The sequence below is a fragment of the Pantherophis guttatus genome, chromosome 3 (genome assembly GCF_059756535.1).
Source record: "Pantherophis guttatus breed Tessera chromosome 3, ASM5975653v1, whole genome shotgun sequence".
Taxonomy (NCBI): domain Eukaryota; kingdom Metazoa; phylum Chordata; class Lepidosauria; order Squamata; family Colubridae; genus Pantherophis; species Pantherophis guttatus.
In genome coordinates this window covers 32,695,850-32,702,311 of record NC_142065.1, presented here as the reverse complement: position 1 = coordinate 32,702,311, position 6,462 = coordinate 32,695,850, and positions in this window count along the sequence as shown.

Below are 6,462 nucleotides of genomic sequence, written 5' to 3'. Positions count from 1 at the left end.
TACAAAACCACTCATGATGCCATCAAGAGTATTGCTAGATTAAGGCAGGCAGGCAGGCAGGCAGGCAGGCAGGCAGGCAGGAAGCTTCCTAAAGGGCAAGAGAAAAATATTTAAAATTTTATAATGAATTGATTTGGAGAAAACGGAACCTAACTAGTTTCTAGACTAGACTAGTCAATGCAGGAAAACATGATGATGGAAGGTGTAGAATAACATTGTAAATCAGATCAGGCAAAGCTGTATCTTCAAATGTGTAGAGCTTCCAACATCAGAGCTGGTAGCATTATTAAAGAGACTGAAAAGTTCCATATATGTTTACTTTTACTAGTCACTTTGGATATTTTCCTATTTAACAGAGAGTTCTAATGGCACAGTAGATAAGAATAAACTACTGTATTCTTTAGACAATATCACAGAAAAATGAGATTGATTTCTTTGAATGCCAGGGGATCTAGAAATCACAATGTTAGGCTCAACCTGAATATAGATCTATGAATGAATGAATACTTCATTTGGCCAAGTGGGATTAGACACACAGGGAATTTGTCTCCAGTGCAGAAGCTCTCAGTAGACAAGGCAAATCATTATCACAAAACCTATAAGAGGGGGGAGTAATTGTTACGGTAAATAATGCTTGCATATTTCACAGGGTCACTGTTATCATACAGAAGGATATTTTTCTTTGTTCATATGATACAATCATATGTGGACCAACTCCTTTAGAGTCTTTTAATGAGATACTGGCAAAAAAATTATATTTAGTAAGATGATCACATTTCAGACAGTCTGTTTCAGAGACCAACAAGATTATTATGAAGTATGTTCTAAGGATGGCCCATTAAGAATAGGGTCTTATTCTCTAATCAAGGGGAAATGAAATTAAGAAATAAAATAGAATTAAGGTAGCCAAGGAAATAGACTAGCTAAAACAAAAATGATTTCACTGCAAAACAGTTGCTGTCTTTTGGAAAGATAAAATCAAATAATTGAGTAAGCTTCTTTTTCATGAGATGTGGACATTACTCAAAATATGGCAATGAAGAACTATTCTTCCTGAGCATAATTGACTCTGCTAATGTATATGAAAGATGCAAAGTTATTTTAAGCAAGCAAGAAGAATGGGTTAGACAGATGAAACTAGTTTTAGCATATTTATAAAATTCTAAGGTGTGCAAAAGCTTAGATAATGTTGAACCAAACCTGGCATCAGCTACCAAACTATCTCACATTACAAATATGGATGTGTTCATGGATGGAATACATGGAAACATATATGGAAAAAGTTTTGAGGTCAATATCAGCAATGTAAAAATGAAACAAGAGGTTAAGGGATTTACCACTTTGGTTAAAGATGCATGTCAACCTTTGATAATACAGAATGAACACCATGACATTCTTGGCTTTACTGAATCCGCTAGCAGGTATCCACATTATTTAAATTATAAATATGAAGTATTAGTTAAATATTTCATTGCATTCATATGTATAGATATGTTGGACCAAATCAAATTCTCTTCTTAAAAATTTGCCTGTACAGATAGTTCCTGTGGTATTAAAACTAAGACAAAAAAAAGTGTTGACTGATTTCTGGCTGAAATGTTTAAATTACCAAGAAGATTCCCCTCAAAGTCTAATATATTATGGGTTACGTGATGATTCTAGTGTGATCAAAAGAAAAGAAAAATTACCAGCAGAGATTGCAATGGTTGCAAGAAAGAATCCTCCCTTTTGCTATTTATACTGTAAACCAGTTAGGGAACGACTCGGTCTTCTAAATTTAGCACTTTATCAAGGCAATTTGGAGAACACAAGTCCAGTTCTGTATTAGAATCCCCAGGGAGGACATAGCGTACACTTGGGAGACTTTAAACAGTCTTGGCAAATTTGAAAAGAGGGGGAATTACAGGTGGAAGAGAAATGTAATAAAGCTAATGTTCTGATTGATTCTAATTTAGGATTCAGAATTATCATGAACTCATTTTCCAACAAGGAATTCAAGGGGACAACAGATGAAAGGATGAAGATTATTTAAGATGTCAAAATCACTGACATTTGATAGAACATTTAGTCAATAAAAAGTACTCTTCCGTTCATGTTATTTATTTTCCTTCAAGATTATATTTAGTTTATTAACATAGTCTTCATTTAGTGACTATAATTAGCCACAGCAAATCAGCTGTTAAGCAAAGCAGTTGCTAAGTAAAACCACAACTGTGCCTATGTCCTTACTTCAGCTTTCCTTTGCTTTACAGATTTGTGAAATATGAAGATTGGTAGTAATCTTCATATTTGTAAAGTTGTAAAGTTACTTTTTTTTATCATTGTTGTAACTGTGAACAGTTGCTAAATGAAGCAATCACTACTTGTAGCCCATTCTGGAATCAACTGATACATATGTCCTAAATGTGAGGTTACTTGATATTTATTATTAATTAGCTGGGTACCCATGCTTCGCTATGAAACTATGTGATGGGGCTTGATAAATTGACACTTAAAACTTGAAAATTAATGAGTAGTTATGATTGGCCTCTCCTCTCCCCTTCTCTCCCTCAGCCTTGCCCCACAGAAACGTCTCCTATCCTATCTCCCTTCTCTTCCTCGGGCTTGCCACACAGAAGCCTCCCCTATCCTATCCCCTTCTCTCTCTCAGGCTTGCCCCACAGAAGCCTCCCCTATCCTATCCCCTTCTCTCCCTCAGCCTTGCCCACAGAAGCCTCCCCTATCCTATCCCCTTTCTCTCCCTCAGCCTTGCCCCAAAGAAGCCTCTCCTATCCTATCCCCTGCTTGCTGCTGTGAAAGTAAAACTGAAATTGAAACTCCTCTCCTCTGCTTGTGTTTTGCATTTGGAACAGATTTCTTTTCAAGTGGGGAGGCGGAGTAGAACTCCTTAGCATCAGAGAGTATTAATAATAATGTAGGAAATACTAATGCTCTGATGGTCATTTTGAAAAATCTTATTGAGCACCTAGAAGTCAAGAGGAACATACGTGGCAAATTTCAAGCATTACGGTTCTGGAGATTTCATGATTACGGCATGAATGGTTTTCGCTTTTATATACAGAGATTTAACCTGATTTTATGTAATTAACATTTGATTTTAGGTAGGTAGGTAGGTAAGTAGGTAGGTAGATAGGTAGGTAGGTAGGTAGGTAGAGATAGATAGATAGATAGATAGATAGATAGATAGATAGATAGATAGATAGATAGATAATCTGTATACAATTTGAAAATGATTTCCTATATAAATGTAGATCTTTCTGAAGCATGCAAAGGGCAAAATGACTATTGCTTCATGAGGCAAGTTGCCAAGACCCTCAATTGCCAGTGCCCTCTTCTTCTGATGCCTCAAATGGCAAATAGTATTCTGTGACTATCAGAAGCATATGGTGATGCAAGACCAGCCTCTTGACAAGGGTAATGTCAAGCAACTTTCTCTTCTGGAAACCTCTACATTTATGCTGATTTATTTATTTGGGATGTTCACCTTAAGAAATCTGTCTTCCATAAATATAAAATATAACTTTTGTATTTAATTACCCCCACAATGAAATAAAATGAATTTTAGATGTTATTGTGATCGCACCTACCAATCAATCACCTACCATTTTTGGGAGTTTGAGTCTCAACCAACGCTCAAAGGCTAAGAATATCCCTTTGCATGGAAAAAGTTATGCACTTTGGCTGTACATGAAGGTCAGAAAACGCACATACAAAGTGAAATCAAGGATAAAGTATTTGTTTTTGTGAGCATGCAGAGTCTGAGAAATAGATGTGGTTACAGGAAGCCTCATTTTACATTAAGTTGCCATGGTATAATGCTCAAAGCAACACTCTAAATTATGTACAAAAAAACCAACAGGGTTTGGGCAGCAACTATTACACTCCAGCTATCTTCAGACATTATTAGACTCTTCTCTTCTAAACAAACATGAACTGCTAAGACTAAAGATCTGTTTTTCAGGCCTCCAGAATACTATTGGCTACTTTTGAATATGAGGGCTGGTAAAAATGCTATTACAATATGGAAGGGGACAAATTTAGGACATGGTTTGACTTTAATTTCTGGCATCTGAAGAAACATCCTTAATAAAACGAAGAAAAAATAATTGCACGTTGCTTTTGATTACTAGTGGCTGGAAGCACTACAAACCTCCCTGTAGCACAACACACACCAGCTTGCATGATCAATATTCAAGTCTTTTCAATTATGATGTCTGACACAGAACTTCTTATTTTCTGCAAAAACATAGTTCTTGCTTTGCAATGTTCATCGAAGCTGGAGATGCTATATATGGGCTGTAAAAATTAGATGTCAACCAGATGGAAGGAGAGTGTTAGCATTTTTAAAACTCTTTCTTGCCGCTTAGGAGTTCTTTATATTTTTGCTACTTTGATATGATAACCCTAACTAAGACCTGCTAATTCAGCCTGACTATATTTCTGGCAGCCTGCTATTCAGTATCCTTTAGCGTGTCAAGAAAATCCTTTTCATTGTTTTAAAGAAAAGTTGCCCAATTCTTTGAGAAATGGAGGACAAAAAACTCCTGATTGCTGAAACAAACTTATTTGCAATGGTAATATTTTTATTTTTAATATTTATTTTACAGTATTTACTTTTTATCCAGCCTTTATCATTTTTATAAATAACTCAAGGCAGCAAACATACCTAACACTCCTTCTTTCTTCTCCTGTTTTGCCAATAACAACATCCCTGTGAGGTGAGGTGAGGTGAAAATCACCCAGCCAGCTTCCATGGTTAAGACGGGACTAGAACTCACGTCTCCTGGTTTATGTTATAAAACATACAGGTGAAACTCGAAAAATTAGAATATCGTGCAAAAGTTTTTATTTCAGTAATGCAACTTAAAAGGTGAAACTAATATATGAGATAGACTCATTACATGCAAAGCGAGATAGTTCAAGCCTTGATTTGTCATAATATTGATGATTATGGCTTACGGCTCATGAAAACCCCAAATTCACAATCTCAGAAAATTAGAATATTATATGAAATCAATAAAACAAGGCTTGTACATAGAACAATATCGGACCTCTGAAAAGTATAAGCATGCATATGTACCCAGTACTTGGTTTGGGCCCCTTTTGCATCAATTACTGCTTCAATGTGGCGTGGCATGGATGCTATCAAGCCTGTGGCTCTTGTGCATTGTTCGGTCTCATGTCTCTCATCTTTCTCTTGGCAATGCCCCATAGATTCTCTATGGGGTTAAGGTCAGGCGAGTTTGCTGGCCAATCAAGCACAGTAATCCCATGATCATTGAATCAGGTTTTGATACTTTTGGCAGTGTGGGAAGGTGCCAAGTCCTGCTAGAAAATGAAGTCAGCATCCCCATAAAGCTTGTCTGTGGAAGGAAGCATGAAGTGCTACAAAATCTCCTGGTAGACGGCTGCATTGACCCTGGACTTAATGAAGCACAGTGGACCAACACCAGCAGATGACATGGCTCCCCAAATCAACACAGACTGTGGAAACTTCACACTGGACTTCAAGCATCTTGCAGTGTGTACCTCTCCATTCTTCCTCCAGACTCTGGGTCCTTGGTTTCCAAATGAGATGCAAAAGTTGCTCTCATCAGAAAAAGAGGACTTTGGACCACTGAGCAACAGACCAGTTCTTTTTTTCTTTAGCCCAGGTAAGACGCTTCTGATGTTGTTGGTTGTTCAGGAGCGGCTTGACAAGAGGAATACATTTGAAGCCCATGTCCAGGATCCGTCTGTATGTGGTGGCTCTTGATGCACTGACTCCAGCCTCAGTCCACTCCTTGTGAAAGTCCCCAACACTTTTGAATGGCCTTTTCCTGACAATCTTCTCCAGGCTGCGGTCATCCCTGCTGCTTGTGTACCTTTTTCTTCCACACTTTTCCCTTCCACATAACTTTCTATTAATGTGCTCTGATAAGGCACTTTGGGAACATCCAACTTCTTTTGCAATTACCTTTTGAGGCTTTCCCTCCTTATGGAAGGTGTCAATGATGGTTTTCTGAACAACTGTCAGGTCAGCAGTCTTTCCCATGATTGTGATTCCTACTGAACCAGACTGAGAGACCATTTAAAGGCTCAGGAACCCTTTGCAGGTGTTATGGCTTAATTAGCTGATTAGAGTGTGACACTTTTGAGCCTAGAATATTGAACCTTTTCACAATATTCTAATTTTCTGAGATTGTGAATTTGGGGTTTTCATGAGCTGTAAGCCATAATTATCAAAATTATGACAAATCAAGGCTTGAACTATCTCGCTTTGCATGTAATGAGTCTATCTCATATATTAGTTTCACCTTTTAAGTTGCATTACTGAAATAAATGAACTTTTGCACGATATTCTAATTTTTCGAGTTTCACCTGTATAATGTTAAAGTTATATTGCAGAACACCGTACTGGTATATCAGAAGTTGGGATACACGTTTCAGGTTATGTAATTCAGTAGGAATTATAACTTTTTC